Source organism: Capra hircus, chromosome 5 (genome assembly GCF_001704415.2).
Source record: "Capra hircus breed San Clemente chromosome 5, ASM170441v1, whole genome shotgun sequence".
Classification (NCBI taxonomy): domain Eukaryota; kingdom Metazoa; phylum Chordata; class Mammalia; order Artiodactyla; family Bovidae; genus Capra; species Capra hircus.
In genome coordinates this window covers 43,394,956-43,417,199 of record NC_030812.1, presented here as the reverse complement: position 1 = coordinate 43,417,199, position 22,244 = coordinate 43,394,956, and the positions used below count along the sequence as shown (strand labels likewise).

At 38.8% G+C, this 22,244-nt stretch overlaps 1 protein-coding gene and 1 pseudogene across 4 annotated transcripts in view; both read left to right on the top strand.

The window, feature by feature from the left end:
* Nucleotides 1-22,244, top strand: part of FRS2 (fibroblast growth factor receptor substrate 2) — a 110,386-nt gene that overhangs the window by 70,501 nt on the left and 17,641 nt on the right. The window lies entirely within an intron of this gene.
* On the top strand, nucleotides 16,541-18,535 carry LOC102170672 (annotated as a pseudogene). The gene has a single exon (XR_001295682.2). The product of XR_001295682.2 is annotated as a T-complex protein 1 subunit delta pseudogene (transcript).

Sequence of the window (22,244 nt, the reverse complement as noted above, 5' to 3'; positions counted from 1 at the left end):
TGCCCATAAATAAAGAATTAAAATCTGTTTTTAAAAAACAACCCCAAACCTAGACAGAAAGCCTGACACACACAAATTGCCCCGATTATAGCTTTAAAGAGGTTCTTTATCAAAATTCAGTCTATTTGATTCCACTGGCACTTCCCTTTAAGGGACAGATGTATTTTGATTGTTGTTTAAACATTTAAACATTTGTTGTTGATTAAAATTTCCCCTCTTATGGCTGAATGAGATTGTCAGAATATATTTTACTCTGAAGATATTGAAAATTTTTGTGGTACTCGCCTCTCAGACTTCCAAAATAGGATTTGATTCTGCTATCTTGATGGTCTCTGTCCATGTTGCTGAATAGCGTCAGAGTACCATTTTTAGATCTTTGGGCTAAAGACTGGTCATAGATTGTTGGAAGGTCTTAGGAAAGAATAAGTAGAAAAATATAGAGAACACACTGTCATCCTGAAGTATTTCTAGAAGTTCTCACTGGGAAGTTGTGCATGTCCAACTACATTTTTGTTTGGAATAAATCCAGGGTATATATCCTATAAATTCCTGGTATTAGGGGTTCTTTTGTGACACTCCCCTGAGACATGAATTCTGAGCATAACATTGCTTACTGTGAGCACCTTTGGCCTAAGAGTAGATGTTAAGCTCTGTGGATTGGCAGGTTTCCAGCATTTACTAATTAGGTATTGCCTACTTAGATTCTCCTGGCAATCTTTCTTGCCACTGTTTATTCACACTCTGCCCTGACCTGTTTCGTATATCTTCTGCCTTTGGGCTCTGCTTAGACATTTGTAGCTTTTCTTTCTGAAGGAGCCTTTAATAAGGTATTGGTTTATATATTTTTTAGTTAACTATTTATTGTTAATTATAAAAGCAGTTCACATACTATAGAAAATATGAAGAGAAAAATGCTTTTCATCTTACTACTGAGTGAGCCAGTGTTAACATTTTAATGTCTTTAGTCTGGTCTTTTTCCCCCTAGGTTTATGTATTTTGTTTAGGGGTGATGGAGAGAAAAGTAAGTGTAAGTGTTATTTTTTAAAATGAGAATCCTCTCAAACTTACTACTGGGCGTGCAAGGTGATTTTTAAAATAAAGCTTTTTTTTTTTAGAACAATTTTAGAATCACAAAAAAGTTGCAAAGATAGTACAGTGATTCTCATATATCTTTTACTCAGTTTTACCTAATGTTAATCTTATATAACTTAGGTATACTTGTCAAAACTAAGGAATTAACACTGGTATAAAACTATAAACTACAGACTTTATTTGGATTTTTCCAGTTTTCTACTAATGTCCTTCTCTATTCCAAGATTCAGTCCAGAACACCATATTGCATTTTAAAAGAAAGATTTTCTTTTTTATTTTTGAAGATATTGCTTGGGGTGGTGCACGGGGATGATCCAGAGGGATGATGTGGGGTGGGAGGTGGGAGGGGGGTTCATGTTTGGGAGCTCATGTAGACCCGTGGTGGATTCATGTCAATGTATGCCAAAACCAATACAGTATTGTAAAGTAAAATAAAGTAAAAATAAAAATTTAAAATAAATAAATAAATAAAAGTTTAAAAAAAAGTATAAATTATCAAGCCTATTTCTTTAGATAATTTGTTTGGACTGAGACAGACACAGAAAGTCATGAGTGACCTATTTATGAAGCAGTTTGTTTTGAGGCGTTTTTTTTTTTTTTACAGTTGCTTGGCATTTGGTTCAATATATTTTGAGCAAATTGAATATGTGTGTATGCTTTACATACATGCAATCAATATTTAGATTTTTAATAAGTCTAGTAACTAGTATGATAACCACCTGGGTTTGAAAATACAGGTTTATGGTATATTCCTCTTATATACCTGTGTATTCAGTTTTGAAAACTGTCTTTTTATTTACTTTTCTGTTATTCTTCATTAATATTTATTTAGTTCTAGGTAAAGCATATGACCAACCTAGATAGCATATTAAAAAGCAGAGACATTACTTTGCCCACTAAGGTCCGTCTAGTCAAGGCTATGGTTTTTCCTGTGGTCATGTATTATGTGAGAGTTGGACTGTGAAGAAGGCTGAGTGCTGAAGAATTGATGCTTTTGAACTGTGGTGTTGGAGAAGACTCCTGAGAGTCCCTTGGATTGCAAGGAGATCCAACCAGTCCATTCTGAAGGAGATCAACCCTGGGATTTCTTTGGAAGGAATGATGCTAAAGCTGAAACTCCAGTACTTTGGCCACCTCATGCAAAGAGTTGACTCATTGGAAAAGACTCTGATGCTGGGAGGGATTGGGGGCAGGAGGAGAAGGGGCCGACAGAGGATGAGATGGCTGGATGGCGTCACCAACTTGATGGACATGAGTCTGAGTGAACTCCAGGAGTTGGTGATGGACAGGGAGGCCTGGCGTGCTGCGATTCTTGGGGTTGCAGAGTCAGACCCGACTGAGTGACTGAACTGAACTGAACTGAAAGCATATTATGTTTTCAGTGTGTCTGCCCTCTGATGCCCTCTTGCAACACCTCCTGTCTCCTTTGGATTTCTCTTACCTTGGACATGGTGTATCTCTTCACGGCTGCTCGAGCAAAGCACAGCCACTGCTCCTTACCTGTACGAGGTCGCCCCTCCTGACCTCGGGCGTGGGGTAGCTCCTCTCGGCCACTCCTGCACAGTTGAAGCCTGGCACTCTCTGTTGCCGACCCTGACCTTGGGCTTGGGGTAGCTCCTCTCGCCCGTGCTTATGCACGGTGTGTCACAGCCATCGTAGCAAATCTGATCACATGGACCACAGCCTTGTCTAACTCAATGAAACTGAAACTAAGCCATGCCCTGTGGGGCCACCCAAGACAGATGGGTCATGGGGGAGAGGTCTGAAGAATGTGTCCACTGGAGAAGGGAATGGCAAACCACTTCAGTATTCTTGCCTTGAGAATCCCATGAACAGTATGAAAAGGCAAAATGATAGGATACTGAAAGAGGAACTCCCCAGGTTGTTAGGTGCCCATTATGCTACAGGAAATCAGTGGAGAAAAACTCCAGAAAGAATGAAGGGATGGAGCCAAAGCAAAAACAGTACCCAGTTGTGGATGTGACTGATGACAGAAGCAAGGTCCAATGCTGTAAAGAGAAATATTGCATAGGAACCTGGAATGTTAGGTCCATGAATCAAGGCAAATTGGAAGTGGGCAAACAGGAGATGGCAAGAGTGAACGTCGACATTTTAGGAATCAGCGAACTAAAATGTACTGGAATGAGTGAATTTAACTCAGATGACCATTATATCTACTACTGTGGGCAGAAATCCCTTAGAAGAAATGGAGTAACCATCATGGTCAACGAAAGAGTCCGAAATGCAGTACTTGGATTCAGTCTCAAAAACAACAGAATGATCTCTGTTCGTTTCCAAGGCAAATTGTTCAGTATCACAGTGATCCAAGTCTATGCCCCAACCAGTAATGCTGGAGAAGCTGAAGTTGAATGGTTCTATGAAGACCTACAAGACCTTTTAGAGCTAACACCCCAAAAAGATGTCCTTTTTATTATAGGGGACTGGAATGCAAAAGTAGGAAGTCAAGAAACACCTGGAGAATAGGCAAATTTGGCCTTGGAATACAGAATAAAGCAGGGCAAAGGCTAATAGAGTTTTGCCAAGAGAATACACTGGTCATAGCAAACACCCTCTTCCAACAACACAAGAGAAGACTCTACACATGGACATCACCAAATGGTCAACAGCGAAATCAGATTGATTATATTCTTTGCAGCCAAAGATGGAGAAGCTCTATACAGCCAGCAAAAACAAGACCGGGAGCTGACTGTGGCTCAGATCATGAACTCCTTATTGCCAAATTCAGACTTAAATTGAAGAAAGTAGGGAAATCCACTAGACCATTCTGGTATGACCTAAGTCATATCCCTTATGATTATACAGTGGAAGTGAGAAATAGATTTAAGGGACTAGATCTCATAGAGTACCTGATGAACTGTGAATGGAGGTTTGTGACATTGTACAGGAGACAGGGATCAAGATCATTCCCATGGAAAAGAAATGCAAAAAAGCAAAATGGCTGTCTGGGGAGGCCTTACAAATAGCTGCAAAAAGAAGAGAAGCAAAAAGCAAAGGAGAAAAGGAAAGAATAAGCATCTGAATGCAGAGTTCCAAAGAATACAAGGAGAGATAAGAAAGCCTTTGTCAGTGATCAATGCAAAGAAATATAGGAAAACAACAGAATGGGAAAGACTAGAGATCTCTTCAAGAAAATTAGAGATACCAAGGGAACATTTCATGTAAAGATGGGCTCGATAAAGGACAGAAATGGTCTGGACCTAACAGAAGCAGAAGATATTAAGAAGAGGTGTCAAGAATACACAGAAGAACTGTACAAAAAAGATCTTCATGACCCAGATAATCACAATGGTGTGATCACTCACCTAGAGCCAGACATCCTGGAATGTGAAGTCAGGTGGGCCTTAGGAAGCATCACTACAAACAAAGCTAGTGGAGGTGATGGAATTCCAGTTGAGCTATTTCAAATCCTAAAAGATGATGCTCTGAATGTACTGCATTCAATATGCCAGTAAATTTGGAAAACTCAGCAGTGGCCACAGGACTGGAAAAGGTCAGTTTTCATTCCAATCCCAAAGAAAGGCAGTGCCAAGAATGCTCAAACCACTGCACAATTGCACTCATCTCACATGCTAGTAAAGTAATGCTCAAAATTCTCCAAGCCAGGCTTCAGCAATACATGAACCGTGAACTTCCACATGTTCAAGCTGGTTTCAGAAAAGGCAGAGGAACCAGAGATCAAATTGCCAACATTCACTGGATCATGGAAAAAGCAAGAGAGTTCCAGAAAAACATCTATTTCTGCTTTATTGACTATTCCAAAGCCTTTGACTGTGTGGATCACAACAAACTGTGTAAAATTCTGAAAGAGATGGGAATACCAGACCACCTGACCTGCCTCTTGAGAAACCTGTATGCAGGTCAGGAAGCAACAGTTAGAACTGGACATGGAACAACAGACTGGTTCCAAATAGGAAAAGGAGTACGTCGAGGCTGTATATTGTCACCCTGCTTATTTAACTTATATGCAGAGTACATCATGAGAAACACTGGGCTGGAAGAAGCACAAGCTGGAATCAAGATTGGCAGGAGAAACATCAATAACCTCAGATATGCAGATGACACCACCCTTATGGCAGAAAGTGAAGAGGAACTAAAGAGCCTCTTGATGAAAGTGAAAGAGGAGAGTAAAAAAGTTGGCTTAAAGCTCAATGTTCAGAAAACTAAGATCACGGCATCTGGTCCCATCACTTCATGGGAAATAGATGGGGAAACAGTGGAAACAGTGTCCGACTTTATTTTTTGGGGCTGCAAAATCACTGCAGATGATGATTGCAGACATGAAATTAAAAGACACTTACTCCTTGGAAGAAAAGTTATGACCAACCTGGATAGCATATTCAAAAGCAGAGACATTTCTTTCCCAGCAAAGGTCCATCTAGTCAAGGCTATGGGTTTTCCAGTCGTCATGTATGGATGTGAGAGTTGGACTGTGAAGAAAGCTGAACGCCGAAGAATTGATGCTTTTGAATTGTGGTGCTGGAGAAGACTCTTGAGAGTCCCTTTGACTGCAGGGAGATCCAACCAGTCCATCCTAAAAGAGATCAGTCCTGGGTGTTCATTGGAAGTACTGATGCTGAAGCTGAAACTCCAATAGTTTGGCCACCTCATGCAAAGAGTTGACTTATTGGAAAGACCCTTTTGCTGGGAGGGATTGAGTGCAGGAGGAGAAGGGGACGACAGAGGATGAGATGGCTGGATAACATCATCAAGTTTGGGTGAACTCCAGGAGTTGGTGATGGACAGGGAGCCCTGTCATCCTGCGATTCGTGGGGTCGCAGAGTCTGACATGACAGTGACTGAACTGAACTGAAAGGACGTTATATAAAAAGTGAAGATGCCTATAGATTTTCGTGTATGTCTTGTATTGTTATGTTGATACTTGTGAAAGTGAAAGTCACTCAGTCGTGTCCGACTCTTTGTTACCACATGGACTGTACAGGTACAGTCCATGGAATTGTCCAGGTCAGAATACTGGAGTGGGTATCCATTCCCTTCTCCAGGGGATCTTCCCAAACCAGGGGTCGAACCCAGGTCTCTCACATTGCAGACACATTCTTTACCGTCTGAGCCACCAGATTGGATTGATACTGAATAATTTATGTTTCTTTAACATGAAATTGAAGTATGAGTGGTTTGTGTTTAGTGTTTTGTTGTTTTAAAGAACAAGCCATAAAGCCAAATGCTTTTAAAGAACTATTAGTTGTGTCATAGTAGGGAAAAGATTATAAAGTTCATATTTGAACTTTACCTCTTATTGTTGGTCAGTTTAGTAAAATTTCCTAAGTTAAATATTTATTATATAGCGTTCAGTCCCTGCTAGGGGGTAGTATCTACTAATAAATTTATAAACTAGAGGTTTATTATAAGGATCAAGCAGTCATTGGTTAATTTGACACAGTTGTACAAATTGATATGTAGAAATAATCACTGATTTGAAGAACACCCACACGGTATTCTGTTATAAATACAGAAAATTGAATGTACTGTCTCTGTGAGATCCGATATACATAATCATCCCATTTTTCAGAGTTATGAGGAATACTTTCTGGGAGAACGCCTATACTCTTTTTGCTGCTACCTTTCAATCATATATCTTCTTTCTGTTGCGCAGTCTGTGAATTTTTAGTGTAGAGAGCTACGTGATCTGTTGAACAGATTTGTTCCCCTTGATGTTGCTGGAGAACAGTGTTTGATTTTCTGGTACATATTTTTATACTACAACAGAAGACTTAAACTAAGACTTTCTTTGGGAGTTCCTGAGGCTGATATTAATTTTCCTGTGATTCAAGGTGCTGGGATTGTTGCCTTTGGAACTGATTACAGTATTGGATTAGCTAAGGCAGAGTGTGACTCATGTACTGGGTTTGCACATCTGTAGGTGTGTTTCTATATCTTGGGGCAGAGATTATGGGCACCTAGATTTAATTGTGTAAATTTCATCACCAGTGTTTTTGAGTTTAAGTATGTTCCAAGATTATAGATGATTCCAGGATTGAATTATGACTGGTGTTATTAAAGGTAGAGGTTGTGTTTTGTATCGTAAGCCATTTTAGTACTTTTTTCTCAGTATTTGCTAAACACACAGACATACACACAATTCTTGACTGACAGTAATATGGATGGTAGATAAAGATATACATACAGATTCTTGGATTTCTATCCTAAATCCAAATGCATGATTGAAAGTGATTTTGTCAAATTCAGTGTGTTAAAGTGGGTAACATTTTCCAGAAATGAATGGGGAGAATCTGATGTTCAGGTCATGATCTTACAGTGACAGTCACTGCAGGTCTGGATACTGTTGGAAGTATGTTTATGTTTAAAGACAGATGCTGTGACTTTCTGGCTAGACCTAAGGCAATTTAGTAGCACACCATTAATTTTATTCTTAGGAATTAGATATTCTCATTGTATTTATTCTAGACTTTATTCTTCTATAGGAAATTATTTTGGTAGAATTTACAGTTTAAGATTGTAAGGGAAAATGTGAATTGTCCTCAGCAGTACAACTGGCACTTCATGAAATGGTATGAGCCCACCGTCCTGTCTCCTATTATTTCCCATGCATACCCTACATTCCAACTAAAAGGAGCTATTTGCTTTTGGAGGCTGTCCTGTTCTTTTAGGTTGGTGCAAACGTAATTGCAGTTTCGGACCATGAATTTTAAATCATTATAACTAGGCTCAAACACATCTTTATTAATTAAAATAGGAACAATTACAGTCAACACATTTTTGTCAATGAGAAATAAGTTTATTTATTCCTGTAGTGTAAAAATCTGTGTTTTGGGATTCGGCAAACTCTTGGAAAACATTTTCTGCATCCCGCTTATTGTGGAAGCATTTTCCCTGCAAAAGTTGTCAAGATGCTTAAAGAAATGGTTGTCCGTTGGCAGGAAAGGTCAGGTGAATATGGTAGATGAGGCAAAACTTGGAAGCCCAATTTGTTCAGCTTTTGAAGTGCTGGTTGTGCAATGTGTGATTGGGTGTTGTCGTGAAGAATTGGGCCCTTTCAGCCGACCAATGCCAGCTGCAGGCATTGCAGTTTTTACTTCTAAATGACGATTATTATTATTATTTTTTGATTTCCAGTGAGCTCACGAGGCACTCACTTACTGGGCTTTTTCACCTTTCCGGTTTGCTCCAAATGCCAAATGACCATAGAATGGTCAACATTCAGTTCTTCAGTAGCTTCTCGTTTAGTTGTAGGAGGATCAGCTTTGATGATGGCTCTCAATTGGTCGTTGTCAACTTCTGATGGCCAGCCACTATGCTTGTTTCCTTTGCAAAACTTCTTGAACCACCACTGCACTGCATGTTTGTTAGCAGTTCCTGAGCCAAATGCATTGTTGATGTTGCGAGTTGTTCACAGTGCTTTACAACCCATTTTGAACTCAAATAACAAAATCTCTCAAATTTGCTTTTCATTTAACATCATTTCCATAGTCTAAAATACATAGCATGTGATAAGTCACTAACAACAAAACATAAAGTGAGAAATGCACATTAGAATAACGTGTACTATAACCACATTTATTTAAAAATGTATTCTAATAGCCACTGGCAAATTTCAGCAATGCAAAACTGCAGTTACTTTTTACTAACCTAATAGTATGCACTCTTCTTAATTTGGATTGCCCTTGCCCTAGCAAACTCCTATCTCTCTTCTGGGACTTGACTTAGTGGCTCCATGATCACTTCTGCCTTTCCTTCTGCTCTGAGTTAAATGTTCACATGGCACGGTTGCATGGATCTGTAACTCTGCCCTGCATTCCTTTCCTTGTCTGCCTCCCTAACTAAATAGTATATTTCTTAGAATCAGGGAATATGTATATCATCTTTATTTCCTTAACATTTAACTCGGTGCCTGGCAAAGAGAATTGGTGCTCAGAAAATACTTGTTTGGTGCTTTATTGTATAGATGGAAAAGTGAACTCATTTTTATTGATAGCTGTTTACAATCATTTTTATTTACTAAGTAACTTCTTGTTACCTTAATTTAAAAAACTATGTCTAAAATAAGAAATAAATGTTTCTTTATTAATATTTTAGATTTATCCTTAGTAAAATCAGTCTCTGGCTGTTCAAATATGTATAGGCATGTACTTCATCTTTTTTGACAGTCCTGGTTTTACTTGTCTCTTACAGAGAAGACTGAAATGAGAGGAATCTGATTTAAGTTGCAATATAAGGAATTTAGATTAAACATAGGAGTTTCCAGAAAATAAAGTACTAGATATTGAAGTGATTTTTAAGTAATGTAATTGACTTTTTTGAGAGTTAGAAAAGGGAATGGTTCACCAGCATTTCCCTTAGTAGAATAAAACACCTGAAGAAAATTTAGAGTTATGCAGATACAACCATATTCATGTATAGATGCTTAAAAATACTTGAGAACTTTTTTGTTTTACTGTATACATGTATATTTTAAAATTTCAGCTAACCAAGGAAACTGTGTTGGATGTATCCTTACTTTTTACAGAATGGCTCTGGTTTAGTGACTAGCAGAATGTACTGAGAATCTCCTTCCTTAACATTTTTTTTAAATTTCTCTTTATTGTAAATTAAAAAAAAAATCCTTAACAATGTTAAGAATAAACAGAAAACTAAGGTATATCAGTACAGAAAAAAAGAGGGACTTCCCTGGTGGTCCAGTGGCAAAGTCTTCGTGCTCCCAAATGCAGGGGGCCCAGGTTCAACTAGAACCCACCTGTGACAAGTAAAAGATCCCACACACTGCAGCTAAGACCCAGCACAGCCAAATAAGTAAACAGATATTAAAAGAAATAAAAATGATAACAAAAAAAGACCTACCCAGTAGTTTAAAAACAGTCAACCAGACCACCGACACAAAGAATACGGTTTTTTAATGCTGTTCTGATTGTTTTAATGTAATTATCAATAAGTAAGACAGTTAGCTGTGCCCAAAATACGGTTATATTGTTATGCTTCCAACTATAGATATTCTGTCATGGCTGTACTTGAACATAACTACTGCAGTAAAAGCCAAGTTCACCCTCCATGCTAGTGAACCTAAAGAGCAAATATATCTTGCTGAGCAACAAATGTATAATCATGCTAATGAATAGAGTTCAGTGTTCTCTTTCCCTGTCATTCTGCAAGAATTTATATTGAAATTATTTAAGATAGCTTTACTAGTTATTACTGTAACTTCTGTTACAAGGATGGTGCTTAAATTCTGGGCTTTTGTGTCTACAGTGCAAAAGGCTCCTTTGTGATATGAGACAGGATTTTACATGTAGTGGTGATGTAATAATGACTGTCTTTTTAAGCACTGTATATTTTTCTAATGTCTTTATAGCCAGAATTTATTTGGTTTTCAAAATAACTTTGTGAAATAGGTGTCCTAATCTTATGAATAAGAAATTTTAGGCATAGAAATTTTGACTGAGTGCCAAAGGCATACAATATTGTGTTATAATAAATTATTATTATTATTTCAGAAGCTATCATTTACTACATGCTTACTATATGCTGAGCTCTATTTTAAGCTATTTACAGATATTAATTAGAACCTGGACTTTGTAGTTAGATCTGGCTTCAATTCTGGCCTTTCCTCTTATCAGTTGTTAACCTTGGCAAAGCCACCTAGCCTCTTCAAGCCTTGGTTTCCTTATTTGCTTCACAGAAATAATGGCAGTACCTACCTCACAGGGTGGTCCTATGGAGTGAGATAATCCAAGTGAATCTATGTCTGGTATAAAGTCAGTCAGTCAGTTAGTCGGTTCAGTCTCTCAGTCATGTCCGACTCTTTGCGACCCCATGAATCGCAGCACAACAGGCCTCCCTTTCCATCACCAACTCCCGGAATTCACCCAAACTCGTATCCATCGAGTCGGTGATGCCATCCAGCCATCTCATCCTCTGTCGTCCCCTTCTCCTCCTGCCCCCAATCCCTCCCAGCATCAGAATCTTTTCCAATGAGTCAACTCTTCGCATGAGGTGGCCAAAGTATTGGAGTTTCACCTTTAGCATCATTCCTTCCAAAGAAATCCCAGGGCTGATCTCCTTCAGAATGGATTGGTTGGATCTCCTTGCAGTCCAAGGGACTCTCAAGAGTCTTCTCCAACACCACAGTTCAAAAGCATCAATTCTTCGGTGCTCAGCCTTCTTCACAGTCCAACTCTCACATCCATACATGACCACTGGAAAAACCATAGCCTTGACTAGATGGACCTTTGTTGGCAAAGTAATGTCTCTGCTTTTTAATATGCTATCTAGGTTGGTCATAACTTTCCTTCCAAGGAGTAAGCGTCTTTTAATTTCATGGCTGCAATCACCATCTGCAGTGATTTTGGAGCCTAAAAAAATAGTCTGATACTGTTTCCACTGTTTCCCAATATATTTGCCATGGAGTAATGAGTCCATTCTAAAGGAGATCAGTCCTGGATGTTCTTTGGAAGGACTGATGCTAAAGCTGAAACTCCAGTACTTTGGCTACTTCATGCAAAGAGTTGACTCATTGGAAAAGACTCTGATGCTGGGAGGGATTGGGGGCAGGAGGAGAAGGGGACAACAGAGGATGAGATGGCTGGATGGCATCACCAACTCAATGGACGTGAGTTTGGGTGAACTCCGGGAGTTGGTGATGGACAGGGAAGTCTGGTGTGCCGCCATTCATGGGGTCACAAAGAGTTGGACATGACTGAGCGACTGAATTGAACTGAATGGGACCATATGCCATGATCTTAGGTTTTGAATGTTGAGCTTTAGGCCAACTTTTTCACTCTCCTCTTTCACTTTCATCAAGAGGCTTTTTAGTTCCTCTTCACTTTCTGCCATAAGGGTGGTGTCATCTGCATATCTGAGGTTATTGATATTTCTCCTGGCAATCTTGATTCCAGCTTGTGCTTCTTCCAGCCCAGTGTTTCTCATGATGTACTCTGCATATAAGTTAAATAAGCAGGGTGACAATATACAGCCTCGACGTACTCCTTTTCCTATTTGGAACCAGTCTGTTGTTCCATGTCCAGTTCTAACTGTTGCTTCCTGACCTGCATACAGGTTTCTCAAGAGGCAGGTCAGGTGGTCTGGTATTCCCATCTCTTTCAGAATTTTACACAGTTTGTTGTGATCCACACAGTCAAAGGCTTTGGCATAGTCAATAAAGCAGAAATAGATGTTTTTCTGGAACTCTCTTGCTTTTTGCATGATCCAGTGGGTTTTGGCAATTTGATCTCTGGTTCCTGTGCCTTTTCTAAAACCAGCTTGAACATGTGGAAGTTCACAGTTCATGTATTGCTGAAGCCTGGCTTAGAGAATTTTGAGCATTACTTTACTAGTGTGTGAGATGAGTGCAATTGTGCAGTAGTTTGAGCATTCTTTGGTACTGCCTTTCTTTGGGATTGGAATGAAAACTGACCTTTTCCAGTCCCGTTGCCACTGCTGAGTTTTCCAGATTTGCTGGCATATTGAGTGCAGCACTTTCACAGCATCATCTTTCAGGATTTGAAATAGCTCAACTGGAATTCCATCACCTCCACTAGCGTTGTTTGTAGTGATGCTTCCTAAGGCCCCCTTGACTTCACATTCCAGGATGTCTGGCTCTAGGTGAGGTATAAAGTAGGGGCTTTAAAACCAGTTTATTTAAAAAGCATGTTAGTGGACTGTATTTAGTGTAACTTTTAGCTCTTTGATAATTTTTCTGGTAAAATCATTGTATTCCCCTTGAGTATATGTATGTGTGTATGTGTGTGTGTATGTGTGTATAAACACATATAGAACTATTCTATAGAAAAACATCCATGTTACAAGATTATAGCTCTGTTGAGTAGCTAAGCTACTTACTACCTCCCAATCACCTTTCAGTTCTAAGCCTTCTGCTAGTCAGAAGAAACCAAAGAAGATATCTGTGGCATCCACGTTCCGAAGTCAAAGGCAAGATACCCTCTGTCTACTCAGTGTGTTCATTCCAGGAGTGCTGTGTTATATCACTTGTTTGGAACTCAGAATGTATTTTTTTTAATAGGGCGCTTCCCAGGTGGCGCCCTTTGTAAAGAACCCGCCTGCCAGTGCAGGAGACGTAAGAGACATGGGTTCAATCCCTCAGTCGGGAAGATCTCCTGGAGGAGGGCATGGCAACCACTCTAGTATTCTTGCCTGGAGAATTCAACAGACAAAGGAGCCTGGCGGGCTACAGTAGTCCATAGGGTTGGGAAGGGTTGGACACAACTGAAGCAACTTAGCACAGTGCACAGCACAGCACATCCTTTTATATGAGGCACATAAAGTCATTTAATTCCTGATATGCTGTGCATTTGCACTGAAAAGCATTACAAAAGCAAGCAAAAAAGTCACAATATTTGGCACTGCTAGTAAAGTAATTTAAAACACTGAAGCTAAATAATATTGATCCCCAAGAAGAGCCCTAGGGAGGATTCTGGGAAGCTAGAGTAGGAAGCATCAGGAATCTGTCTCCCCACCTAGATAGGAGAATCTGATGCAGCTGTTTTGGAACTATGGAACTATTGAAGGCTGCCAGGAAAAGGCTCAGATGTAAAATTGTAGCCATCCTCTTTTGCCACCTTTGTGCAGCTTTTCATACAGCTTTCGGAGACAGAGTAGGCAAAAAGTACCCTCTTCTCCAAATATCAGCAATCTGTAATTAGGTCAGAGATTGTTGCTTCTAGTCACAGAGGTGTAGATGAAGGTGAGCATCTACTGTTGTTGCACATACCTCATTGTTGCAAACCCCTCCCCCCCCCCCCTCCTAAAGTGATATCCAGAAAATTTAAAGGAGTGGCACCCTTAAAAGATCTAACAATCCCATTCCTGGGCATATATCCAGAGAAAACTACATTAAAAGGATACATGCACCTCAATGTTCATAGCAGCACTGTTTACTATAACCAAGATGTGGAAGCAGCCTAAATATCCATTGACAGATGAATGGATAAAGAAGATGTCATGTGTATATATACAGTGGAATACTGTTAGCCATAAAAGGAATGAAATAATACCATTTGCAGCATCATGAAATTCTGGAGCTGAAAAGTACAGTAACTAAAATGGAAACTTGAGTATAAAAATTCAAAGGCAGACTTGAGCAGGCTGAACAAAGATTTAAGATTCCCAAGGAAAACATTAGAAAAAAACAAACAGCCTGAGGGACCTATGGGACAGTGTCAGACAGACCAATGTACATTCTGTGGAAGTCCTAAAAAGAAAGGAGCAGAGAGAACATTTGAAGAAATAATGATTGAAAACTTCCCAAAGTTGATAAAAGACATGAACATAAACATCCAAGGAGCTCATTTCACTCCAAGAAAGATTAAGTCAAAGAGACATAGAACAAGACAGATTATAATCAACCTTCCAAAAGACAAAGGCCAGAAATCTTGAAAACAGTGGGAAGAAGACAATTGTCACATACTACAAGGGATTCTCGATAAGATTAGTAGCAGATAGCTCATCAGAAACTATGGAGGCCAGACGGGAATGGGCTGATATATTCACAGGGTGCCAAAAGAAAAGTCTACCCATCAAAAATCCTGTTACCTAGCAAAACTGTCCTTCAAAAGTGACTGAGAAATTAGGATATTCCCAAGTAAACAAAAGCTAAGGAAGTTCATTACCTCTAGACTTGCCTTGCAAGAAATGCAGAAGAAAGTTCCACCAGGTGAAACAAAATGACCCTGGACAGCAACTTGAAGTTGTAAGGAGAGATAGAAATCTCAATGAAGGTAAATACAGAGGGAATTATAAAAGATACTTCTATTGTAACAAAGATTTATAACTATACTTTTTATTTTCTACATGATTTAAAAGTTAATACATTTAAAGGAAAGAATTATTAGCCCATATTGTTTTATCTTTGGTTTGTAATTATTTTCTACGTAATTTAAGAGATCAGTGCATTTAATTATTAGTTTACATTTTGGGGTACATGGTGTATAAAGATGTAATTTTGTGACATCAGAACTGAAAGGAGTGGGAATCGAGTTGTAATGGAGTAGAGTCTTTGTATGTTATTGAAGTTAAACTGGTGTAAATTCAAGTAGAACTGTTATTCCTTTAGTATGTTAAATGTAGTCCCCATGGTCACCACAAAGAAAATAACTATAGAATATACACAAAAGGAACTGAGAAAGGAATTTAAACATTTTACTACAGCTTAACACAAAGAAGCTTAAAGCATATAGAAAGCAAATAGTAATATGATAGAAGTAATACCTGGTGGCTCAGCAGTAACGAATCCAGCTGCCAGTCTAGGAGCCACGAGTTTGCTCCCTGGGTTGGGTAGAGCCCCTGGAAAAGAAAATGGTTACCCACTCCAGTATTCTTGCCTGGGAAATCCCATGCACAGAGGAGCATGGCAGGCTACAGTCCACAGGTTCGCAAAAGAATCTTGGACACAACATAGTGACTAAACAGCAACAATAACAAAGCTCTCCTTATCAGTATTAAAAGACAGATTGGCAGAATAGATAAAAACATGATCCAACTATACTCTGTCTATAAGAGACTCATGTGAGATTCAGTGACAAAAAAATTGCAAAAATGGAAAAGATATACATGCATTTAGTAACCAAAAGGAGGGCAGGTATGGCTGTATTAGTATGAAACAAAGTAGACTTTAAATTTTAAAAGGTTACAAGAGACAAACATATTACATAGTGATAAAATGTTCAGTAGGGCAAGAATAGTGGAACATTTTCCAGGGTAGACTGGGATGTGAGGCCACAAATTAAGTCTCAAAAGATTTTCAAAGATAAATATTAATACAAAGTATCATCTTCAATTAGAAAAGGATGAAGTTAGAAATCAGTGACAGAAAGAAAGCTGGAAAATTCACTAAATTGTGGAAATTAAACAACATACTTTTAAACAACAAATCAAAGAAATCATAAAGGGAATTAGAAAATATTTAGAGGCAAAAGAAGATGAAAACACAACATGCCAACACTTAACAGGACACAATGGAAGCAGTGCTAAGGGGGGTTTGGGTAGTTATAAATGCTTGTGTTAAAAATATAAAAAGATCTATAGCTTTATAGCTTAAGGAAATAGAAAAAGGCTAAACTAAAAGCAAAACTAGCAGAAGGAAGGAAATAATAAAGATTAAAGGAGAGAGAAATGAGATAGAGAATAGAAAAACAAAGTCTGTGAACCAAAAGTTTGATTTTTTGAAAACATCAACAAAATAGACAAGTTTTTGGCTGGATGGGCTAAGAAAAAAGGAAGAAAGACTCAGATTACTAAAACCAGAAGTGAAACTGGTGACATCACTATCAATTCTACTGAAATAAAAAGGATTATAAGAGAGTAATATGAACAGTTGTATGCCAACAAATTGAAGAAACTAGATGAACAGGACAAATTCCTAGAAATAGAAAACCTACAAGGCTAAATCACAAAGAAATACAAAATCTGAATAGACATATAAGGTAAGGAGATTGAATCAATAATAATAATAAAAAGTCTCTCACGTAGGAAAGCCCTGGCTTCACCAGTGAAGTCTATCAGTTAAAGAACTACTGTCAGGTGAAGGTGGTGGGCGCTTGCGGTTGGTCCCTGGTCAGCCTCAATCCGTGTCCATCCGTACTTCCCAAGCTCACACAGACCCATCCAAGGTTGCCATGCCCGAGAACGTAGCACCCCGGACCGGGCCGGCTGTCGGGGCTGCCGGCAGCCGCGGGAAGAGCGCCTATCAGGACCGCGATAAGCTGGCCCAGATCCGCTTCAGCAACATCTCCGCAGCCAAAGCTGTTGCTGATGCTATTAGAACAAGCCTCGGATCAAAAGGAATGGATAAAATGATTCAAGATGGAAAAGGTGATGTGACCATTACAAATGATGGTGCCACCATTCTGAAACAAATGCAGGTGTTACATCCAGCAGCCAGAATGCTGGTGGAGCTGTCCGAGGCTCAGGATATAGAAGCAGGAGATGGCACCACATCAGTGGTCATTATTGCTGGCTCTCTCTTGGACTCCTGTACCAAGCTTCTTCAGAAAGGGATTCATCCCACCATCATTTCTGAGTCATTCCAGAAGGCTTTGGAAAAGGGCATTGAAATCTTGACTGACATGTCTCGACCTGTGGAACTGAGTGACAGAGAAACTTTGTTAAATAGTGCGGCCACTTCATTGAACTCAAAGATTGTGTCTCAGTATTCAAGTCTGCTTTCTCCAATGAGTGTAGATGCAGTGATGAAAGTGATTGACCCAGCCACAGCTACTAGTGTAGATCTTAGAGATATTAAAATAGTTAAGAAGCTTTGTGGGACAATTGATGACTGTGAGTTGGTGGAAGGTCTGGTTCTTACTCAAAAGGTAGCAAATTCTGGCATAGCCAGAGTTGAAAAGGCTAAAATTGGGCTTATTCAGTTCTGTTTATCTGCTCCCAAAACAGATATGGACAATCAAATAGTGGTTTCTGACTATGTTCAAATGGATTGAGTGCTAAGAGAAGAGAGAGCTTATATTCTAAATTTAGTGAAGCAAATTAAAAAAACAGGATGTAATGTTCTTCTCATACAGAAGTCTATTCCAAGAGATGCTCTTAGTGATCTTGCATTATATTTCCTGAACAAAATGAAGATTATGGTGGTAAAGGATATTGAAAGAGAAGACATTGAATTCATTTGTAAGACGATTGGAACCAAACCAGTTGCTCATGTTGACCAGTTCACTGCTGACATGCTGGGATCTGCTGAGTTAGCTGAGGAAGTCCGCTTAAATGGTTCTGGCAAACTGATCAAGATTACAGGTTGTGCGAGCCCTGGAAAAACAGTTACAATTGTTGTTCGTGGTTCTAACAAATTGGTGATTGAAGAAGCTGAGCGCTCCATCCATGATGCTCTCTGTGTTATTTGCTGTTTAGTGAAGAAGAGAGCTCTTATTGCAGGAGGTGGTGCTCCAGAAATAGAGTTGGCCCTACGGTTAACTGAATACTCACGAACATTGAGTGGTATGGAATCCTACTGCATTCGTGCTTTTGCAGATGCTATGGAAGTCATTCCATCTACACTAGCTGAAAATGCTGGCCTGAATCCCATTTCTACTGTAACAGAACTAAGAAACCGGCATGCCCAGGGAGAAAAAACTACAGGCATTAAAGTCCGAAAGGGTGGTATTTCCAACATATTGGAGGAACTGGATGTCCAGCCTCTGTTGGTTTCAGTCAGTGCACTGACTCTAGCAACTGAAACTGTCCAGAGCATTCTGAAAATTGATGATGTGGTAAACACTCGGTAATCTGGTTAACATGGTCTGACTGGTACCAGCGTGGCCACTGATGGTGCAGCTGGAGTGGAAGAGCACCTTGGCATTCCTTCTTGTTTGGAAGATTGTTTCTTTTATGAATTTCTGGGCCTGGTCTTCCAGTTGGCATTTGCTTGAAATTGTATTGACACAGTTTAATGAAAATATTAAATACATGGTTTCAAAAAAAAAAAAAAGAACTACTGTCAGTCCTCAAACTTTTCTGAAATATTGAAGAGGAGAGAACACTTTGCAATTCATTCTGTGAAGCCAGCATTACCCTGATAACAATTCCAGATGAAGATGTTACAGGAAAACTACAGGCCAGTATCTCTTATAAACATTGAGAAATGTCCAAGATGCTAGGAAACTAAATTCCGTCACATAATAAAAAGATTATACACCTTGTCAGAGTGTGATTTATTCTTGGAATGCAAGGATAGTACCACATAATGCATCACATTACGAGAATGAAGGGGGAAAAAAATATCATCTCAATTAATGCAAAGAAAGCACTTGACAAAATTCAGCACCTTTTCATATAAAAGCATTCAAAAAACTAGGAATAGAAGGAAACCACCTCAACATAATGAAAGCTATATATGAAAAATCCACAGCGGACATCATTCTCAATAGTAAAAGACTGAAAGCTTTTCCCTCAAGATCAGGAAGTAGGCAGTGATGCCCACTCTCATGACTTTTATTTAACATAGTATTGGAAGTTCTAGCCAGAGCAAAGTCATCCAAGTTGAGAGAAAAGAAGTAAAACAATCTTTGTTTGCAGGTGAAATGATCTTATATGTGGAAAACCCTAAAGATTCCACACAAAAAGTACTTTCAGAAATAATAAATGAATCCAGGGTACAAAGTCAACATGTAAACATTAGTTGCATTTCTATACATTTGCAGTGAATAATCTAAAAAATTACAAAAACAGTTCTTTTTACAGTGGCATCAAAAGAAATAGGATACTCAGGAATTAGCCAAGGAGATAGAACACACACAAAACTACAGAATACTGCTTATAGAGGACATAAAAACACATCCCATATTCATGGATTAAAAGACACAATATTGTTAAAACATTAGTCCCATCCAAAGAGATTTACAGATTCAGTGCAATCCCTGTCAAAATTCCAATGATTCCTGCCCCGTCCCACCCCACCCCCCACCCCCAAATAGGAAAGCCTATCCTGAAATTCATATGGAATCTTGGAACCCTGGATAGCCAAAACAACCTTAAAACTGGATGACTCACACTTCTTGATTTCTAAACTTACTACAAAGCCACATAGTAAAAAAAGTGTGGTACTGGCATAAATACAGACATAGACCAGTGGAATAGAATAGAGAACCCAGCAATAAACCCTCACATGTCTGGTCAAATAAGTTTTGAAAAGCGTACTAAGACCATTCAGTGGGGAAGCGAGTCATCAACAAATGCTTCTGGGACAATTGGATATCCACATGCAAAAGAATGAACTTGGACCTTTACCTAACACCTATACAAACATTAAGTCAAACTGGATCAAAGACCTAAATGTAAGACATAAAACAGTGAGATTCTTAGAAGACAACATAGGGCAGAAGCTTCATGACATTGGTTTCAGCAGTGCTTTCCTGGATATGACACCAAAAGCATGGGCACCAAAGCAAAAGTAGACAAACTGGACTTAATGAGAAATAAATTTGTTAACCTCAAACAATATGTAACAGAGTAAAAAGGACAACCCAAAGAATGTGAGAAGATATTTGCAAATCATATATTTCATAAGGGATTAATATCCTGAATATATTGAGAACTTACACTAAAAGTCAACAAAAAGAACAGACAGCCTGTTTAAAAAATGTTCAAAGGACTTGAATAGACATTTCTCTAAAGAAGATATACTGTGGAGAGTAGTATGGAAGTTTCTCAAAAAAGTAAAAATAGAACTACTATATGATCCAGCAGTACCACTTGTGGGTATGTATCCAAAATAATTGAAAGCAGGGTCTTGAAGAGATATTTGTGCATCCATGTTCATAGCACCATTATTCACAATAGCCAGATGGTAGATAAATGTCCACAAATGGATGAATTAGCAAGTTTTTATTCAGTGGAATATTATTCAGTCTTGGAAAGGAATTCTGGGCAGAAGATCTAAACAGACATTTCTCCAAAGAAGACATACAGATGACCAAGAGGCATGTGAAAAGATGTTCAGTATTGCTCATTATTAAAGAAATGCAAATCAGAACTACAGTGAGATATCACTTCACACAAGCCAGAATGGCTATCATCAAAAAATCCACAAACAGTGAATGCTAGAGGTTGTGGAGGGAAGGGAACCCTCCTACACTGTTGCTAGGAATGTAAATTGGTACAGCTACTATGGAGAACAGTATGGAGGTTCCTTAAAAAACTAAAAGTAGAACTACATGTGACCTAGCAGTCCCACTACTGGACACATACCATGAGAAAATAATTCAGAAAGATACATGCATCCCAGTGTTCATTGCAGCACTATGAACAATAGCCAGGACATAGAAGCAGCCTAAGTGTCCATTGACAGAGCAATGGATGAAGATGCGGTACCTATACACAATGGAGTATTACTCAGCCATTAAAAAGAATGAAATGATGCCATTTGCAGCAACATGGGTGGACCTCGAGATTGTTGTACTGAGTGAAGACAGAGAAATATTGTATGACATCCCTGGCATATGTGATCCAAAAAGAAATGATATAAATGAGCTTAGTTACAAAACAGAAACAGACTCACAGACTTAGAGAATGAACTTATGGTTGCTGGGAGGAAGGGATAGTTAAGGAGTTTGGGATGGACTTGTACACCCTGGTATATTTAAAATGGGTAACCAATAAGGACCTACTGTATAGCACAAAGTACTCTGCTCAGTGGTGTGTGGCAGCCTGGATGGGAGGGGAGTTTGGGGGAGTAAGAATGCATGTATATGTGTAGCTTGAGTCCTTTTTCAGTTTACCTGAAACTATCATAGCATTGTTAATTGGCTATACCTCAATGCAAAATAAGTTTTTTTAAAAAAGGAAAGGAACTCTGACACATATTACAGCATGGATGAACCATGAAGACATGATGCTAAGTGAGATAAGGCAGGCACAAAAAGATAATACTGTACAATCTCATGTCATGTCAATGGATGTGAGTTTGAGCAAACTCCGGAGATAGTGAAGGACAGGTAAAGCCTGGAGTGCTGCACTCTGTGGGCTCACAAAGAGTCGGACATGACTGAGCGACTGAACTGAACTGTAGTCTTACATGATGTGTTCAGTCAAACTCATGAAAAGAGAAGGTAGAATGGTGGTTGCTAGTGTTTGGGTGGAGGGGAAAGGAGTTGTTTTTTAATGGGTGTAGAGTTTCAAGAGTTCTTGAGATTGGTTTTACGGTAGTGAATATATTTAACACTACTAAACTGTACCCTTAAAAATGGGTAAGATGGTAAATTTTACGTTATGTGTATTTTCTCACAATTTAAAAAATTAGAAATAAAAAAGATCTGAAGGTGAGAATATAAATTTTCCAGAGTTTCTCACAGAGGATTTTTAATATTATCAAGAGCTTTATAGATTTGCACACTGGTTCTTTTGTATGTTTAACTTCCTTTTAGAACTTAGGACTGTTCCTTGATATTGGAATACATCTCTTAATCATGTTCACTATGAATAAACTCTTTTCAGGATAGGATGCTAATGAGTGGATCAAGTAAAAAGGGAGAGTTTTATTTTTTTTCTTAGTTAATTGGCTAAAATCTCTTACAGAGCTGGACAAACATCACATAAGAGGAACGATTTATGGTAGAATTAGCTGGACAGTTTTATAAGCTAGAGGTAAAGCATGATGTATGTTAAACTTCTGGAGGGGAGAAAAAACTGCTAAGGAAAAG